A 20,767-nucleotide genomic window follows, 5' to 3' on the forward strand; every position below is an offset into this window, starting at 1 on the left:
TATTTTATGTGGCTGGATGTTATGATGTGTTTTGTGATTCATATTGGAAATTATGTCTATGAGGTTTATCTTGTGGAGCTTTTATGTGTTCTTGGATAGGAGAACCATCTTATTATCAGGTTGTCTATTAAGGAACCGAATTTGATCTTTATGGGTGTTGTGGTATGGGACACAACTATGGATTTATGTGTTTAGGAGAGGTTGTCTAGGTACATGACTTTGGGAGTGGCTTGCATAGGGGTCTGGGACCCAAAGTGGTCAGTACCAGGGTAACCTAATGCAAGTTATGTAATAAGTGATAATCTAGTAATTAAAATTTATGGGGGGAAAACACACTAAAAAGATAAGTTAGATATTTTTGATCTACCCATGCCTTGAGTGCTTGTATAGACTAAGGATGGGAATGAGATGAGTGCCTCGTCTTCTTGAGAGGGCTTTCTAGTTTTCCATATGTGTGATGTTGAGGGTTCAGGGTTCAGAGTAACTAGTCCTGGGTAACTCAACACTTGAGGGTCTGAGGTCTATTAAGAGACCAGTCCAGGGTAACTCAAGCAACCATGTGATGACACTCCCTATTATGTAGCCTGAGTCTCCTCTGTAGATTTGTGTACCTCTGGTGGTGTACTTATTGTTGGTGGTGTATTTATTGTTGGATGTGTTTATTATGGTTAGTTACTTTCATTGATGATGATTGGTGATTCATGGATGTTGTAATTTTGACATGTGGCTTTTGACTTGAGGTGATTATCTTTCATTGACTTTATCTTATGATCTTGGTATTTGGTTTATACTTGGTTCGTGTATGATGTTTGGTTATGTGGTGTCAGTATTGGATTGAGTGTTCTTTATTTCTGATTATTTTATCTTCTTAAGTAGCATGTGTTACCTTTGAGGTAGTTTTGGCTATTAGGGGTACCTTTCCTAGGAATGTTTTATGTTTGTTTTACCATATGAGGATCGTTCATTTTCTTCCCTGCACGGTGGGAGTGGAAGCCTGACTAGGTAACCACGCAGTCGGGAGGTAGTGTCTTCTTACCATTTGGGTTCCCCTTCACATTGCCAGTTGTTGGATGATCAATGCAGAAAATGTACCTTTATCATTCTTATTTCTTATCTTAGAGACTTCTTTTCAGATGATGTATATACGTTATCATGTATTCTGATGTATTGAATCTATTCTCACATACCTTGCGACATGTGCAGTGGATGTTATTAATTGGATGTACTTTCATTGTATTGTTTATACTTATGCATTTGCTTATGCGAATGTGTATCTGTTATTCCTTTTTGATCTTGAGACATTGTACTTGGAACTTAAACTAATTAATTTAAAATTATTAAATGTGACTGAATGTAAAGGAACTCTTGAGGAATTGAAACTGTATCTATATTTGCATATGTGTATTTGATGTGTATGTTCATATTGCTTCTGCATTAATGTTATCTTGATGTTGTTTAAACTTAAAAAATAAAATAGTTTAGTAAACATTGTAACATGTTAGGTTTATTTCTCTTGGGTTCCCGAGTGGGGCATTACATCTGGTATCAGAGCTTGAGTTTCAACATTGGGAACTCTGGGCATTATGTGTGCCATCACTTGAGCAATTAGTAAACTTGCAACTTATTTAATTGAAAAACTTATATTGACATCAAACTTGAAACCAAACAGTTGAACAACAAACTTTGAAATGATACAAATTCTAAACATGGAACTAGAAATCTTATTAAAACTTTTATGATTATTTCTTTATCTCAGTTAGTTATGACCCTATGGTTATGATGGATTCTAAGATGTCGTTGTTGTGTGTGGGTGTTGTAGGAGAGATGACTTTTGATTCTAGATCCATTGCTAGGGGTCATAGCTCAGGACGTGGTAGAAGTCATGGGAGAGTTAGTCACCGTATTCCTTCCTTGGTCCATTCAGGGGACCCTATTCAGGAAGAGGCTAGAGAGGATGATAGTGTTAAGCAACACACTGAGACAGAAGGACCAGTCACTAGAGACTTGGTTAAGGAGATCCTAGCATGCCTACCATTGCAGGATAGAGCTCATCATTCAGAGCATGGAGATAGAGATAGGTCCATGAGTCCTAGAGGGACGATCCTAGAGAGCAACAGGCGGTCTAGTCAGTCCATCCAGATGAAGGACCTATTACGGGTCAAGATCAAACCTTTCAATGGAGAAGGTACTGGATATGATGCTGAGAATTGGTTGATTTCTCTAGATAGATGTTTTTCCATGCAAGACTTTGACTCCAATGTCAAAGCAAGATATGCCATCACCCACTTAGAGCTCTTTGCAGCGATTTGGTGGAATATAGAGGAGAAGAAACTTGGGATAAATATGTAGACTGTCACATGGGAGTTGTTCCTCGAACACTTCCATGAGCGATTTCTATCAGAGTAGTGGCAACTTCAGAGGGCAGATGAGTTTCATGACTTGAGATAGGGTACCAAGACTGTGGTGGAGTATGAGCGTAATTTCTTCGAGCTTATGTCTTATGTGGGAGTTAGTGATAGCTCACCATTGATGGTCCAACATTTCATTAGAGGACTTAATGCTAACATCATTGGGGGTGTTAAGGTTTTCCAACCTAAAACCCTTAAGGATGCAATATTGCGAGCTACTTTGGTTGAGAGGAGTGTGACTTTGGGTCAAGGTGGCCTACTAGGTGTTCAGGCTAGAGGGGCACTTTATTCAGGAGCATTGAAGGAGAACCAGTCTCAAGGGGCTGGAAGTTCTAGAAATTCTCCTAACTTCTCTAAAGGTAATCAAGAGAAGTCAAGAAGAAAGTTCTTCCATGGTAACAGTGGTGGTTCACAGTCAGGGAACTATCGCAACTGGAAGCGTAGTATGCGCAATAGGTTGGACCAAGTTCCTCAAGCTCTCAGTGAGGATGCTAGTGTTGGTAGTTGTGATCAGTCGCGTGCACCTGGAGCTCAGGGAAGCTTTAGTGGAGATTGCTACTTTTGTGGACAATCTGGTCATAGAGCGACCAATTGCCCCAATCATGGACCTTAGTTTTGAGTTTCTGAGTTTGATTCATGTTTCTTTGTAATGGGCTTCAGGGAGTAAGCCTAATTCTGGGGGGGTGTATGTAGTGCCTGTCACTAGATCGCATTTATGTTATCATTGTCAAATTCTTTTAGGTTGATTTTATGCATTGATTAGTTAGAGATACTAGATTTGTAATATTATGATATTATTTCATGACTTTTATTACAAATGTATTAGTTATTATTGCTTAGTCGATTCCATTCAGGTGTTATTAATGATAGTTTGATGATCCTAGTTAGTAAATGTGGTTTCTTTCATAAAAATGTTAACATGATGTCTTTAATGATGATTATGTTGTATTGATAGAGATGCATTGTTATATGTACGCATTTGATGTTAGACTTGTGATTTTTACGATACTTACCCCATACTTGCATGTGTATGGTGCACGTGTTTATTTTATCTTTCTGTCTAAAGTGTTTGATGTGGTTAAGGGAGGGAGTCATAGTCACCTACTAGTCAGGATCCACACGATGAACCACTCCCCACCATTGTCTATTTAGTTTAGATATATTATATACATGTACATGCTTGGCTTTTATGCAGGATGCAGGTACTGGGCATTAACTTCCCTGAATTGCCAGGATGAGCGTACCCTATTACAAATACTCAAATGGTGAGAATGAGAAGATAATGATCAAGTCCAATCCTAGCCATAAGTCTATAATACTTGTCCTGCAAGGAGGACTCATAACAAACTATCTACCCTTTTTAAACCTGTGAATATTTTTGTGCGTATGTTATTTTGTGAGTGTTTGATGTATTTTCTGATTAAATTGATAATTTAATTTAATGGAGAATTATTATGATATTATGAATATTTAATTATATTTAATTAATTGAGAAATTAATTAAATATAAAGAATTAAATTGAAGATAAAAGCTATAAGATTAAATTTAGAACGAGATAATATTTATTTAATTTAATGATAATATATTTAGAGTTCATTTTTAAATAAATGCTAAATATTATTGTTATTTAAGTTAATAAATATTTATCAAATTAAAACGTTCAAAAATAAATTAAGAAGTTAAAAGATATTAAATTATGAATATGTTTTAAGTTCGCATGAAAGAGTTTAAAATATAAGAGATTAATTAAAAGATAAAATATGTGAACTTAATAAAGATATTCTAAGCAAGTGTGCATGAGATTTTAAAAGGTTATTAAATTAACTTAAAAGTAAAGTGGAAAGTTAAATAAAGTAATTTAATGATTCACTTAAAGTGCATGAAGGAAAAATAAAATAATATTTTAATTAAAAGTGAATTAATTGTGCAAGAAAGAATTAATTAAATAAAATTATTATAATTTTAGACTGGTGGTGATAGAAACCCTAAAGGGTAATTAGATTCTATATTAGAGGGTTTTGGGGTCATTATTGAGGAGGGAGTTTTTCAGACACAGAAGTTTTTCACACACAGGTTTCAGGGAACACACTTTTGGAAAGGGGAACAAAGAAATCTTTGGAAGCTTGGAAGGGTTCGGATTAGCAAGGGTTTCACCAGATTGTTAGCATCAGATCAAGGTAGGGTTTGTGAACCATTCTAGAAACACTTTCGGATCTCTGTCTTCTTCGTGCTTGTTGGAAATTGCTTTCTCAAATTTTATTGAATGAATCTTGCTACCTTTCTTTTGAATCTTTTGCTATTTGATTTCTTCTGGGAATCGGGATTGAAAAACTATTTAGAAAACTTCGTTCTATAATTGAAAGAAATTAGTATTGATCGAGATTTGGGTTTGAATTAAGATGGAAGCAAAAAAAAAATTAAATCTAGGTAGGATTTGAGTTTTTTTTTTCTTTTAAAGAAAATTTTAATTTGAAAATTCGAATGGTTGTTGGTAATTCCCCTATAAGATTTAATGGCAATTGTTTACAAAAAAAAATTTTAAAAAAATATTATTGTGGAGTTGTTTGAAAAGAATTTCATAAAATTTAATTAATTAAAAATTATAAAATTATAAAATAATTCTTAAAAAAAATCTCTCACACATAATAAATTTAGAAAAATAAAAATTTATTTGGGGGTTTACCCCCCCCCACCTTCTGCGACGTACAGCCGTCGGCAGTCTCTGCTGACATAGGTACTGCGCAGATGAGCTGCCGTAGGCCCTGCGTCAGCAGGCCTGCCGCACGGCAGCGAAGCCTTGAAGGCTGCGCTTGCTTGTTTAAGCAATGGGCTTTTTGCAAAAAAAAAAAAATGAAAAGTATTTAATTTATTTTTGAGTTTGTTTTTAATTATTACATTTTAAATTAAATAAAATTTATATTATTAATTATTAATAATTTTATTAATATTTTATATTATTAATTATTAATAAAGTTATTAATTTTTTTTTATAAATTTATTTATTAAAATTTATTATTAATTTAGTAATTATTTAAATTATTAATAATTGAAATATGGTTTAAATAAAATTAATAATTGACTTAATTGAATTTGATTAAGAATTATTATAACGAGAGTTATTGAGCGAATATGTAAATTTATCTATTATTGTTAATGATCATGATTCAATTAAAATTAGTAAAGCGTTACTTTTGTAACTTGAAGAAATAAATGGGTATACGCAGACTATGCTTTTAGGAAAATTGACTTTTATCATGAGCATAACTTTATATATATATATTTGAGTCGAATAGCTGGATGAGTTATTGGATGGAATAAACTAAAAATCTTATAACTTGAAACAAATGTTGAACTGAAACTATAACCTTACATTTAACTCAACTATATGTTTCAAAACAAACCAAACTATGAACTGTATTATTTGTTTGTAATATCTATGCATTCAAATTTTGGAGTCGAGTAGGTGTTGACCAGTCTAGGATGTACACCAGAGGCCTTGTGAGATTTCTTTGATACTATTTTATGTGGCTGGATGTTATGATGTGTTTTGTGATTCATATTGGAAATTATGTCTATGAGGTTTATCTTGTGGAGCTTTTATGTGTTCTTGGATAGGAGAACCATCTTATTATCAGGTTGTCTATTAAGGAACCGAATTTGATCTTTATGGGTGTTGTGGTATGGGACACAACTATGGATTTATGTGTTTAGGAGAGGTTGTCTAGGTACATGACTTTGGGAGTGGCTTGCATAGGGGTCTGGGACCCAAAGTGGTCAGTACCAGGGTAACCTAATGCAAGTTATGTAATAAGTGATAATCTAGTAATTAAAATTTATGGGGGGAAAACACACTAAAAATATAAGTTAGAGATTTTTGATCTACCCATGCCTTGAGTGCTTGTATAGACTAAGGATGGGAATGAGATGAGTGCCTCGTCTTCTTGAGAGGGCTTTCTAGTTTTCCATATGTGTGATGTTGAGGGTCTGGTGTTCAGAGTAACTAGTCCTGGGTAACTCAATGCTTGAGGGTCCGGGGTCTATTAAGAGATCAGTCCAGGGTAACTCAAGCAGCCATGTGATGACACTCCCTAGTATGTAGCCCGAGTCTCCTCTGCAGATTTGTGTACCTTTGGTGGTGTACTTATTGTTGGTGGTGTATTTATTGTTGGATGTGTTTATTATGGTTAGTTACTTTCATTGATGATGATTGGTGATTCATGGATGTTGTACTTTTGACATGTGGCTTTTGACTTGAGGTGATTATCTTTCATTGACTTCATCTTATGATCTTGGTATTTGGTTTATACTTGGTTTGTGTATGATGTTTGGTTATGTGGTGTCAGTATTAGATTGAGTGTTCTTTATTTCTGGATTATTTTATCTTCTTAAGTAGCATGTGTTACCTTTGAGGTAGTTTTGGCTATTAGGGGTACCTTGCCTAGGAATTTTTTATGTTTGTTTTACCGTATGAGGATCGTTCATTATCTTCCTTGCACAGTGGGAGTGGAAGCCTGACTAGGTAACCATGCGGTTGGGAGGTAGTGTCTTCTTACCATTTGGGTTCCCCTTCACATTGCCAGCTGTTGGATGATCGATGTAGAAAATGTACCTTTATAATTCTTATTTCTTATCTCAGAGACTTCTTTTCAGATGATGTATATACGTTATCATGTATTCTGATGTATTGAATTTATTCTCACTTACCCTGCAATATGTGTAGTGGATGTTATTAATTGGATGTACTTTCATTATATTTTTCATACTTATGCATTTGCTTATGCAAATGTGTATCTGTTATTCCTTTTTGATCTTGAGACATTGTACTTGGAACTTAAACTAATTAATTTAAAATTATTAAATGTGACTCAACGTAAAGGAACTCTTAAGGAATTGAAACTGTATCTATATTTGCATATGTGTATTTGATGTGTATGTTCATATTGCTTCCGCATTAATGTTATCTTGATGTTGTTTAAACTTCAAAAAAAAAATAGTTCAGTAAACATTGTAACATGTTAGGTTTATTTCTCTTGGGTTCCCGAGCGGGGCGTTACATTTTCCTCCTATTCCCACCATTGAAATGGCTTGAAAATGTGGGAGATGGGAGTTTATTCACTGTACATTATTTTTCCAAAATCAATGCGCAAGAAAATAAAGGAAACTATTTTTATGGTGATGCCCTAGGCAAGAAAAGTGTCTTGGCTAGTGGAAATATTGATGTAACCAGCAATGTATCACATGCTAGGTGATTGAAAACATGAAACCAAGTATGAGAAGTGGTAGGAATGTTCTTAAAGTACTCTTGGCACAATTGGAGGTGATAATGTGCTCTAGACAAAAAATTATGCAAGATTTTGCAAAACTAGGTTGAAAACCCCCTTCTAGCTTTGGTTTTTAGCCTTTTTGTGTTTTGGGTGTTTGGTATATGGTGGAGGCCTAAAAGTGATGGAATCATCTCTATTTTTGAAAAGGGAATTCATATACCTAATTTTTAAAGGTTTTTTATGTGAATTTTGTGAGTAGCACACATTTCCAAGTGTTACAACTCTCTTTTCTTGGTTTGTAGCAGCAACACTTTACCATATTAGTGCATTTGGTTCCAATAACTTTATTTGGTGGACTATTTCAAGTTGAATCATGAAATTTTGAACATGTTAGATAGTTTAAAGATTAACTATGCCTTTTTAGGAGATGTAGCATGTTAAATTTCTTGTTTCGACATTCTTGAAATGCACTTGCAGCAACACTAATGATAGAGATTGGGAAAAACTAGTAAGAACTTCATTTGGAACTTGTTCTTGAGTTGAAAAATTCCAAAAGACATATGTTCAAGTTTTTTAAATATTATCTTGCCATAATAATAGTGTCAAGTGTGAAATGGCCTTGCTATGACTATGATTTTAAGGTGCTAATGGCAACAACTAGTTGAAAGTTGTTTAAGATATTTATTTTTAACTATTGTAGAGCTATTGGTTGATCCAAACTCATACATATCAATGTCATGATGCTGATGGAAGCCTTGAATCTTTCTTTCATTGTGAAAATGTTATGTGGACTTAGTAAGCCAAATGTGTGGTAAAGTCTCATAATAGCACTTGTTCTCATTTTTCTTTGTAAAGTTGATGTACCAGGGTGAAGGAAGTGGATCTTAGTTGGATCCAAAGTGGAAGAAGCAAGAAAAAAAGAAACAAAAATGTCTTGAATTTGACCTTTGGAAGTCCTAAGAAGGACTAGTCAATGTGAGAAAGCCTTGTAGTACATCACATAAGGGCATGTTTTGAGATGGCATATGCTCTATTGTATATATAAAATTTTATTTCATAGACATATTTTCATGGAATGTGGCACATTTTGTATATGGATGTACATTTTGACTTATATTTGCGTCATATTTTTATAGTATTATATATTTTGATATACTATATTATTGTGATTTTTTGTGCATGTGTATTCAAATTGTTAATAGAATCTTGTTTATTTTAATCACATCCATTCAAATCTTGTTAATAGGAATCTCATTCATTGGAATCTTGTTCATTGGAATCTTGTTCATGGTTTATGAAATCTTATTCATTTTAATCTTATTGCACTAATTCACTAAGAAATACTACAAGTTATGACATCAAGTAAGAATGTTGTGCCAAATTGAAACCAATTGAAATCTTGTAGAATTGAGATAGGCTATTGTAGAGTTCTACCACATGGCCTTATAGCATCTTATAGTTTGTTAATATCCTTAATAAGCTCTGTGTTATGCCCCTTTGAAGATTTTTTCTCAAGCATGTTTAGTGCACCTTGGGGACACTTTAGTGCATGGTGGTTGCAAATGTTCTAGTGACTCCATAGTCAAAATAGAGGTGTCACTTGGTCTCACCCTCACATTTAGAGCTAATGGCACTAAAAAATTTATGCTGTGATGAATGATTCAAAAGTTGTGTGGTGATGCACCTATTCACTAAGGAAGAATGCAAGTTTTGGCATCAAGCAAGATTGTTGTGCCAAGTTCAAACAAAATTAAATATCCTAGAATTGAGATATTTTTTTAGGCATCAATATCAATGTCTTGTAGTATCTGATAGTTTGTTGATACCATTCATGAGCTCTGATTTATGACCTCTAGAAGATAGTTGCTCAAGCATGGTTAAAACACATTAGGGATGCTTCAGTGCATGGTATTCATAGAAATATTAGCCACTCTATGGTCAAAACAAGAGTATCACTAGAGTTCACCTATCCATCCACAACTAATAATGTTGGTGAATCAATTCCATGATAAATAGTTTGAAATTTTCATAGTGGTGCACCAATTTATTGAAGAACAATATAAGTTTTGGAATCAAGTGAGATTGATGTGCTATTTTCAAATGAAATCTAATCTCCCAAATGTGAGGTAGGTTATTGTAGACATTACTATCATGGTCCTATAGCATCTAACAATTTTTTAATACCCCTAATGAGCTCTAAGCTACAACCCACATAAGATCACTACTCAAACATGCTTACGACACCTTGGGGACACTTTGGTGCATGGTGGTCGCAAATATTCTAGTGACTCTATGGACAAAAAGGGGTGCCACTAGGGTTAAATTCCCATGCAAAGCTAACAACACTAATGAACTGATGCCATAATGAATGGTACAAAAGTTATGCAATGGTGTACCAATGAACCGAGGAACATTACAAGTTTTGGCATCAAGAAAGATTGTTGTGTCAAATTAAAATAAAATTGAATCTACCAAAATTGAGATGTTATTGTAGGTATTAGTATTTTTTGAAAAAGAGGGGTAAAAATTTATTCAATCAAAACCAAGATACAGAGCAAAAGGCCAAATGCCCAAAATAACATTACAAAATCTTGTCCTCCAGTAATATCTGATCCATGATCTCACAATACTCAAAAGGTAACTCATCCCTACCATTAATATCCCATCTACCCACATTCTCTAAAGCCCACTTAGCCAGACAATCCACCACTCTATTCCATTCGAGAAGGATATGATGAAAGGAGATAGAGTCCAAGGACCTACAGAGATAAAGAATTTTTCTGGTTAAAGAGGCAAGTTGCCAACTAACATCTTCCAACTTCTAGTTATTCAACATATCCACAACAATCTGAGAGTTAGACTCATAGATTATCTTTCACCACCCTAATGAGTAGCCACACTCAATAGCAACCTTAATAGCTAGGGCTTCCATCAAATTAGTAGAATGTTGACCCTTGTAAATAGAGAGGAGAAAAACTACACCACCATCATCACCTCTACCAATAGCCCCAATATGGGCATGCCCAGGGTTCCCCCAAGAAGACCCATCCATATTGATATTTATGAACCTAGTCAGGGGAGGGGACCACTTACCATCTCTACACACCTGCTACTTACCATGGCTCGGTCTTTTTTCAAGAATGCCTCCCCAACATTTATCAGCCAGGTTTAAGTTCCTCACAATAACTTGATTCCTAGGATCAATATTAACAGACATATCACACTTTGCATAAATCGTCTCCTGGAGCCTATTAAGAATCAACTTCCACAATTGGGAGCTTCCAAGTTTGGAATCACAAAAAAATTTTGTGATTCCTTTCCAGCCAAAGGTTCCAAAGAATGAAGACTGGAAGTCCTTGCTGGAGGTTTTCCTAAGCTTTCCTAGAGATCAATAAGAGAATTAGCATGAATACAATCATGACACCAAGCCTCCCACCATCTATGCCATATCTCTCTCAAAAAGGGGTAGAGAAAAAGCAAGTGGGAGACACATTTCTGATTGTGTAAACAAAGAATGCAAATAGAGGGAAGTTAAAAACCTCATTTGTGAAGATTCTCCCAAGTGAGGCATTTCTTTTGAGCCAACAACCATAAGAAAAAGTTACACTTGGGCCATGAAAAGCTGCTCTAAACCTTCTTCCACTAGTGCACTTCAGCCAGGCCATGAAGGTTCTTGTCAAGAATAGCATAGCCTTGAGCCATTATGAATTTTCCTTTTGGACTTGGACTCCAAGCCAAGCTATCCCTCCCATTGAGAAAGCTGCAAAACCTATCCTCCAAAACATGAGAGAGAAGGGCACGATCCTCATTAGAGCCACCCACTGGCCACTCCTGAGAATCATTCCAACAAGTCACCTCAACCTACCCTAGGTGCTTAATGGTCTTAAAATGCTCCACCTTAAGCCACCTAGCATTAGTAAAAGTTTGGGAAAGGTGGAGAAGCTAGGAAAAACTAGAAAGAATGGAAGGATTTCCATCCCACGAGTCCTTCCAAAATAGAGCATCTGAGCCTCTATTACAAATCCAGAAGAGCCCCTCCTTAACAAGTTGTGCTCCCCTCTTAAGAGTATCCCAAGTATAGGAGCCTTTACCCACCAAAGGAAGTCATGGAACCTCTAAGAAATCCACACTAGGAAAGTACTTATGGGTTAGAATCTTGGCCCACTCTTGGTCTTGACTGTTACACCATTGCCTATACAATTTGGCAGCCATTGCTGTGACGAAAAGAGCCATCGAGTAAAGCTCAAGGCCACCCACATGATTTGGCCTACACACATACTCCCACTTGAACAGGCTCCACTTTAAGGAAAGAAGACTACTAGACCAAAGGAATTTTTGAGATAAAGCATCAAAATCCGTCACAAAATTAGAAGGGGGAATGTGAACACAACACCTATAAATGGGAAGAGACTGCACCATAGTCTTTAGTAGAACCAATCTTCTAACAAAAGATAGCCATCTACAAGTCTAGTGACTAACTTTACTCCTGAATTTATCCAAAATCCCCTACTAATAATCCCTCTACTGAGCACCCAAGGAAAAAGGGAGCCCAAGATACATTAGAGAAAGGGAGCCAATTTGAAACCTAAGAATTCTAGCAATCCTATTCTGAATAAGCTAAGGAGTGTTAAAGAAATAAATAGAAGACTTAGCATCATTAATTTTTTTAACCTGAGGCTTTCAAATAGATAACCAAAGCTTTTCTAATATTTACTACCTCACTAATTCTAGCCATACCCATCAGTTCAGTATGATCCACAAACTGAAGATGAGAATATGGAGGAAGGTTATTACTCCAACTCCAACCTTGGATAATCCCCTGCCACACCTAAGATTTTAAAAATCTGCCAAGACCCTCTGCCATGATAATGAATAAGTAGGGAGATAGGGGGTCACCTTGCCAAAGTCCTTGAGAGGCACCAAACAACTCAGAAGGTTCTCCATTATTAAGAACTAAGAAGGAGGACAAGGTCACATAGCTTAGAACCCATTTGACCCATTCCACAGATAACCCAAAAGTCAAAAGAATTTTTTGTAAGAACTCCCAACTCACCGGTCATAAGCCTTGGCCATGTCAAGTTTTATGAAAATAGCTTTCTCCTTAGAAGTGGCCATGAATGGACAACCTCTGTTGCTATCACAACTCCATCCAAGATTTGTCTTCTGTCAACAAAGCCACCCTATTCAATAGAAATCAAAGACTTGAGGAATGGCTTGAGCCTCTCAACAATCAATTTTTTGATGTTCTTATAGACAAAATTACATAATTCTATAGGCCTGAATTGATCCAACCAATTAGCTCCCTCTTTATTAGGTATGAGAGCTAAGAAGGTTGAGTTCAAAGATTTCAGCATCTGTTTATTCCTATATGATTCCTGGACCACATCTTGGAGATCATACTTTATTATCTCCCACAATTCTTGGAAAAATTCAATTGGAAACTCGTTTGGACTAGGGGCCTTACCTTTCTTCATATTAAACACAATTTTCTCCAATTCTAGAAGAAAGATAGGGCTTAAGAGGGTGCCATTCATTTCTACAGAGATTAGGTGAGGGATACAATCCAAGATGTCTTTCTCGTCAGGCCCAGCTCGAGGGTCCTCCCTAGAAAAGAGATTAATGAAGTAATTGACTACCTCCCTAGAGATATCTTCACAAGAAAAGATCTGAGTTCCATCCATTAAGATAAGAGAGGAGAGAGAGTTCCCATGCCTTCGTACCTTAACATAGTTGTGGAAAAAAGTAGTGTTCCTATCCCCCTCCTAAAGCCAATTAATACGAGACTTTTTCTTCCAAAAAATCTCCTCCCAAAGCTCCGATTCTTCCAACTACTAAAGAGCTAGAGACTCAACTTCACTCATCTCAAAGTTCAACCCGTGGTCATGAATTTGGTGGGTAATGTTATCCAGCTTGGTTTGAGCACTAGTCTTCTGAACATGTAGATAACTAAAACACTATTTATTCCATCTCTTCAACCTATACTTCACATGTTGAAGCCTCTTACTAAAAGTATACATGGTCGTATCATGATCAAGCATCCCCTCATACTAGCAATCCACCATAAGATTAGGTAAGGACAAGTCTCTAAGCCACATCAACTAGAATTTGAAAGAGGGATTCTTGGTGGCTCTATATAAACTGATGGAAAGCTTAACGGGCTAGTGATTCGATCCTCTCCAATTTAGAATTTTAGAACTAGTGATCCACCTGTGTCCAACCAATAGCATGAAACCAAAAATCTATCAAGCCTTTCCAAGATAGCCTCACCACTACATCTCCAATTATTCCATGTAAAGACACCATTAGTCAACTTCACATCAATGAGAAACAATGAGCCAATCATATCTCTGAGCAAATTAGAAGATTGGTCTAGCCTAGCTAGCCCACCTCTTTTTTCCTCTAGGCTAGTGATTGCATTAAAATCTCCTACCATAATCCATGGAAGAAAAGGTTCTAGGGATTAGATGAATCTAATATGGGCCCATAACTAAGATTTACCTACAAAGTCCATAGGAGCATAAATGTTGGATAAGAAGCATCTTTCTCCATTCTCAAAGCTAGTGGCAATCAAGGAAATGGCTGACCGATAGGAGATCCACCATAATGGGGAGACTTTCCTAGGGTCCCAAAAGCAAGCCACCCCTCCAGAACTATTCAAGGCACCCACCCCTTGCCAAGAGCCTTGGGGCTAGATATACACAACACACTTAGCCAAACCATCCAATGAAAGCTTAGTTTCCTAAATAAAGACCATATCAGGAGACTGGGAATCAATTAATCTACGAACAACCTTTTGTCTAGGGATGTTGTTCAACCCCCTTAGATTCCATGATAGCACAATCATTTATAGGGGTGAGAGAAATGAGAATCAATGGGTTGCACAAACCTAGACTCAACCAAATTTTCACCCATTATCTTCACTTTCTCTTGATTAGTCTTCCTACCACTTTTTAATAGTTTATGTAAAGGCCCCTTTTTGAAGGGTTTCTGCTGAATGCCTAAAACAAGAGGAGCCTTATTGCTCTTACCAAAATCAGATGTTCCTTTAGACCTAAGGGGGCTAGTGGCCACCATGGCTGGTCCCTGCAAACCTTGTGCTCCAAAAAGATCCCTGATATCCTAAACAAGAGGGGGCACATCAATTTCCAACTGCTCAGCCTGTAGGTCCCCTATAACAAGAATCAAATCCTCTCTCTGCACATCCCCTTTTTGAAACTCATGTTGACTTTTGGCCTCAGAAGAGAGCTCAACTGGGATACCATCCTCTTGGACCATGTCTCCTAGAGAATCAAACCTATTAAAGGCGCCTTTAGTCCACCTATCCATCTAGGTTCTCTTCTTACCTTTACCCTTGTTACAAGATCTAACCCGAGTAAATCCCTCACTGTCAACAGGTCCATTAGAAACTATAGCCTTTCCCTTGTCCTCCCTAGGGGAACCTAGAGCATCCAAGGAGGGATTCTTATACCTAGGACATCTTCACAGTAGATGCCCATATTCATGGAAGATTCTACATCTAAATGGTAGGGTCTCGTAATCCAACTGTTGGATCTAGGAAACTGAGCCCATACAAATCTCCATAGAGTTTGGCAATGGATTATTCAAATCAACTTCAACACAAATACAAGAAAAAGAAATTACTTTATGATCTTGAGTCTGTGTTTCTAATCCCATAGATTTTTCTAGAAGCATAAAGATTGAGTGAAGAATATCCTCCCTCCAGAATTCGAAAGGAAGTCTCAACAGACGAACCTAGATCAAAACCTAAGAAGGGATTTCCTTCGTAGAGTTAAAGCCCAAGTGCCAAGGCTTGATGAATAGCCCAACCTAGTTAAAGAAGGGCCACCTTCAAAATCCTTATTTATATCTGAAATGCAAGAGAATATAACCATGAAATAATTATTAGCTGCAAATAGAATCTCCATATCTCCTTTTAGGTTCCACATTCGACAAGCCCAAGAATCCAACACCGGCAATGAAAGATGAAGGCCCAAAAATTTGTAGATAAGAGCATGATTACTCCAGTACTCAACATCCTTCAAAAATTTTTCAGGTTGAATGCCAAGAATAGGCTAAACCTTAGCTTTTTGCAAACATCCATTAAATTTTTGCAGTCAAAGCTTTCCATTCGACAAGGATTCTCCTTCCCCTGATTGAGATTTACTTTTCAGAGCCTTACTGCTGGAATGCACCCCCAAAATTAGCTCACCCATCTCCAGATCTTCACTAGAAGGCTGGGGAGAGGTGACACCAAGATCCCTCATTCACCCTAAGCCAGGACTAAGGAATCCTACCAAAAAATGACAGGGTAGAAGCCCCTCAATCCTACCTTGCCATAGACTCCCACGCATGACGCATCAAATAAAGCCCAAAAAATGGATGCAAGCACACACCCATGACCAAGGGGGAGCTAGACACCTTGAGTACCAATGAAATCCTCTCTGTAGCTGCACACAAGTGTCTAAATAGCCTGCACAACAATACAGGGAGTAGAAAAAATGTAGGTCTATCTAGGGTATGCAGGCCCTAACACATAGAGAAATGCCTTTCATCGTAGCCATCAAGGATGAGAGGAGATCTAGCATAAAGTATCATAGGTATGTATTAGTATTAGGGTCTTGTAGCATATAACAATTTTTATGATACCCCTTATGGGATTTGAGTTATGATCCTCCAAAGATTGTTGTGTTATTGTGTTTAGGGCACCTTGGGAATGCATTAGTGCATAGTGGTCACAAACATTCTAGCAATTGTATAGTCAAAATAAGGGTGTCATTAGGGTTCACTCACCCATCCAAAGCTAATAGAATTTATGAATCAATGCCATAATGAATGATTTAGGGTCAATTGACAAATTTCTATAATAATTGCAATTTGTGACACTATTACATCAATAACATTTTGAACTTTGTAGACATGAGAAACATTAATTAGATGAACTAAAAATGTCATTTTTATGCTCCGTCCATGTTATTTTATGAATTTGACTACTTCGATCATTATGGTTGATCTTTGACCCATAGGGACTAATAGGTGAAATGTTACATAGATGACCATAGGAATTTTTAATTGAAATCAACTATATGAAAACACATTAGATAACCTTGTGAAAAAATATATTAAATCAACTAGTTAATATTTTGACATAGTAACACGGGGACGCGTCCCCCCCCTTTTTGCCCGACGTCTCGGAGACTTCAACACACCAGAGACTTGGGGACTCCGTCTCCCCATCCTCAGCGGTGCCACTAGATTCCACCACCTCCACCAAGGATGGGGGACATCCTGCTATTCACTATTTGCAAATTCGATTATTTATGTTTAATGTTCGATGTTCCAATTCAATGCAATGTTTCAAGTATTCACTCTTTTACATCTTTACATCCTATATTGCAATACATATTTTCATAACTAACATTTTTAAATATCATATGCATAGATATATACACCGCTCTTGTCCCCTGTCGCCGTCCCCCACCGTCCCCCCGCTGTCCCCAAATTAAGGACCCTCTGTCCCCCCGTCCTGGAAACTTGTCCCCTCGTTTTGCCGTCCCCCCGTCCCCCAGGGTGGTGTAACTATGTATTTTGAATATTTTAAATGTTTCATCATAATTATAGCTGAATGATGAAAATTTAAATATATCTTTTCCATACAAAGTAATATGTAGATGGAACAAAAGTTATGAAATGTATATCATTGTGCATACTTAAGTCCTTGCATAAAAATAAAATGTATATCATTGATATAACCATATTATGTACAAATACATCAACACTACAAATAACCCTAGATATACAACTACCAAAAATCCCTGAGTCAGAATTATCATATAATTGTCTTCATTTCACTCCTTAAAATATTTCTATCTTCATCCACTAGTACTATTGATGACACATACATTTTAATATTATACAAAATGTCAATATTATAGGCATATTAATAATTTAATATTGATATAAAAAATGAGATACACTCCAAACTAGGATCTAGAAATCTCATACATCCATCACTTGTAATCCCTATTTTTGGAATGCATAAGAATAAGATATGTTAATTGGAAAAACAAGATATTAATTGGTTGACCAAATAATTATGGATATAAAAAGTAAATGAACAAAATAACATAAGAGGACAATGCCTATGAACATATGAAACCTTGTTGCATGAGTCAGTAAATATACCTAGTGAAGAGTCCCCGAAGGGTCATCTCTTTGTTTGAGGGTCTCCAATAGGGCTTCATGATTAACATTACTAATTAATAGTAAAAAGTTATTTTATTTTTGGTCTTACTTGATGCTTCACCAACTTTACATTTTCTACTATAATGAGTTGTAAATACATGAGAATTGTTTTGTGATTCTCATAGTTATGATATCCCTATTTTGACATATAATTTAATAATAAATAAATATTATATATTAAGTTTATAATATTAAAAGATTAATAATGTATATAAATTGAAAATATAAATTATTATATATAGATATATGTTAGATATTAATATACTATATTATTGATAATATATATACATACATTCATATATATATATAATGATATATTAATTGATAAAATAAATAAATCATATTTATATCACTAATGATGCCACTTTAGATATAATATATGTATAATTAAACTTATATAATATAATCTATATATTAATATAATTATTATATTGTGAAAAGACATGACCCTTACTATTAAAAGTATATAAATATATGGGATAAAAATGTTGGTAAGGGTTCATCAAGAGGAAAAAATAGAAAATACATGCATAGTTAGGTTTTAAAACCTAATGTCCTAATCAGGGACATTACAAGTGGTATCAGAGCACAATGTCCTACTAGCCTGTGAATGAAAATTTAGGAATATCATAATAGGGAGAACATAAAATTGTGAGCGACAAAACTTAAAAGAAGAAAGACTCTATCCTACACGGCTATGAATTATTCTCTCAAGAATCTTCCTAATCCTACGTGATGATCTAAATAAAATAAAAAGCTTGTTTGATCAAAATATTATAGTGATCATAGAAACTTTTGCAATGCTCAATACTGACAACCATGTTCTATCAAGCATTTGCAGAATATATATTACAAAAAGCTATTGTGAGCATCAACCATCACTATAATTGTCTGTAGAAGTTTGAAACACACCTTACGCCCTTAGAGCCATGAATGATTAATGATTAGCATTGAGATCTTAATACTGTTATGCCCAAAGTTGAAAGACTAGTTTAAACTCTCAATACAAATGTTACATGCAAATTAGAAATACTAGTTTAAACTCTCGATGCAAATATAGGAGAACTGAGAGCATGCACAAAATGAACTTGAGTATAATAATATTCAACTTTGTAGCTATCCTGATATAAGAAGAGTAGCTCGACATATTACAATATTATATAGTCTTAGATTTCAATAAAGTTTTAAATTGATGGGCCTATGATGAAAAACAAAATGGTCACTCTTCTGAAGCTTGTGGATTATGTTGTGTGATAAACTATTGAAGAAATAATGTTAGAGGTTATTAGTATTTCATCAATTTTGAAGAAATAATGTGTACTATCTAAAATAAATTATCATTCATATTGGATGTTCAATTTAATATAAGAGGGAATCAATCTTGGAGGATATCAAAGGAAACAATATAGAAGTTATGGAAGATTGAATTGACTATGGCAAGATAGACAGGTGCACCCACCCGAACACACTCTACATATCTCGTTGCCTTAAGAAACCTTACAATTCTCCTAATTGGAAATTGAAGCCCTACCTGTGAGAAATTATAAAACAAAATTTAAATTTCACAACCCTAAAAATTTGCACAGCACAAACTATTACCGAGTGCCAAAAAAATTGCTTGCTTGGTAACCAAAGGAACCGAATGAAAAAAGACCTTATCGAGAGAACTCAGTAACCAAAGAACAACAACTCGATAGCCAAAAGATACCGAGTGAGCTCAGTAACCACTACAGGCTGGAGCTTAGTAGAAGGAAGCACCCTATGAACTTGGTAGAAGAAGGCATTGAATGAACTCAGTGACCACTACAAAAAATAAAGACTTTAACAAGACTTCACTGAGTGATGATTCATAATGTGAACAACTTCTACCATTAAAAACTAGAGAGCCAGAATTTGAAGCTTCCAAATAAAACTTTTCAAATGCGATGAATAGAGGAAGAAAAATCGATTCAAGTATGCCTGCTTGCTTTCTATTCAACTTGGATTCAAACTATTACAAAATCTAGGGGCATTCAGCTTCAACCAAAAAACCCTAAAATAACCCTAAGCTTTAAACTGATAAAACTTCAAACTTTAAACTTCGAACTTGTAGCTCTAATGGCTGCATAATACAATGCTTGGAGTAATCACTACTTCAATATGTCAAATCAAACAAATAATAAACATATAGAATGATACAAAGAAAGCATGTGCTACTGCAGTCATAGAATAAGCTTCCTTTGTCTCTGCAAAAACCAAATCTGCTGATCACTTCCTTTCCACTTTGTTCTGCTCTGCAACTTCTCTGCTTTGCTAAACTCTCTCTGTCTCTACTAATTGAATGAATGGAACATTCCTTTTGTCTTCAAAAAAATTACTTTCCCCCTTATTTCTAAATTTGAAAAAACTCACCCACCACATTTATATTTTCTTACTTTTCTGTTGGTCATCAATTGGTAGGTGGGCATTTGGCTCTAGGGAGAAACAACAACTGCATTAAATATTTCAACACTCCCCCTTTGTCTCGAGCCAAAAAAACAAGGATCACTACTGATCCAAATTAACTACACCAAGACTCTCTCTTAGGTGTACAAAACTTCCAATGCCTAATGGCTTGGTAAAAATGTCTGCTAGCTACTACTCAAACTTACAAAATTCCATTTTGATATCCCCATTCTCCACCAACTCTTTGATGAAGTGATATCTAATGTCTATTTGTTTGCTTCTCCCATGGAAGATTGGATTCTTGGACAATGCAATTGAAGAGATGTTGTCACAATAAATTGTGGTTCCATCATCTTGCCTTTCATTTAAATCTGTTAAGATCTTCCTTAGCCAAATGGCCTGACATGTTGTTGCATTTTCTACTATAC

General features: G+C 35.6%; 1 pseudogene; it reads left to right on the forward strand.

Annotated features, from left to right (window-relative positions):
• Positions 1-20,767, forward strand: part of LOC149535046 (AUGMIN subunit 5-like) — a 97,067-nt pseudogene that overhangs the window by 4,712 nt on the left and 71,588 nt on the right.

Source organism: Cupressus sempervirens, chromosome 10 (genome assembly GCF_028749045.1).
Source record: "Cupressus sempervirens isolate cs-2001-9-10 chromosome 10, ASM2874904v1, whole genome shotgun sequence".
Classification (NCBI taxonomy): domain Eukaryota; kingdom Viridiplantae; phylum Streptophyta; class Pinopsida; order Cupressales; family Cupressaceae; genus Cupressus; species Cupressus sempervirens.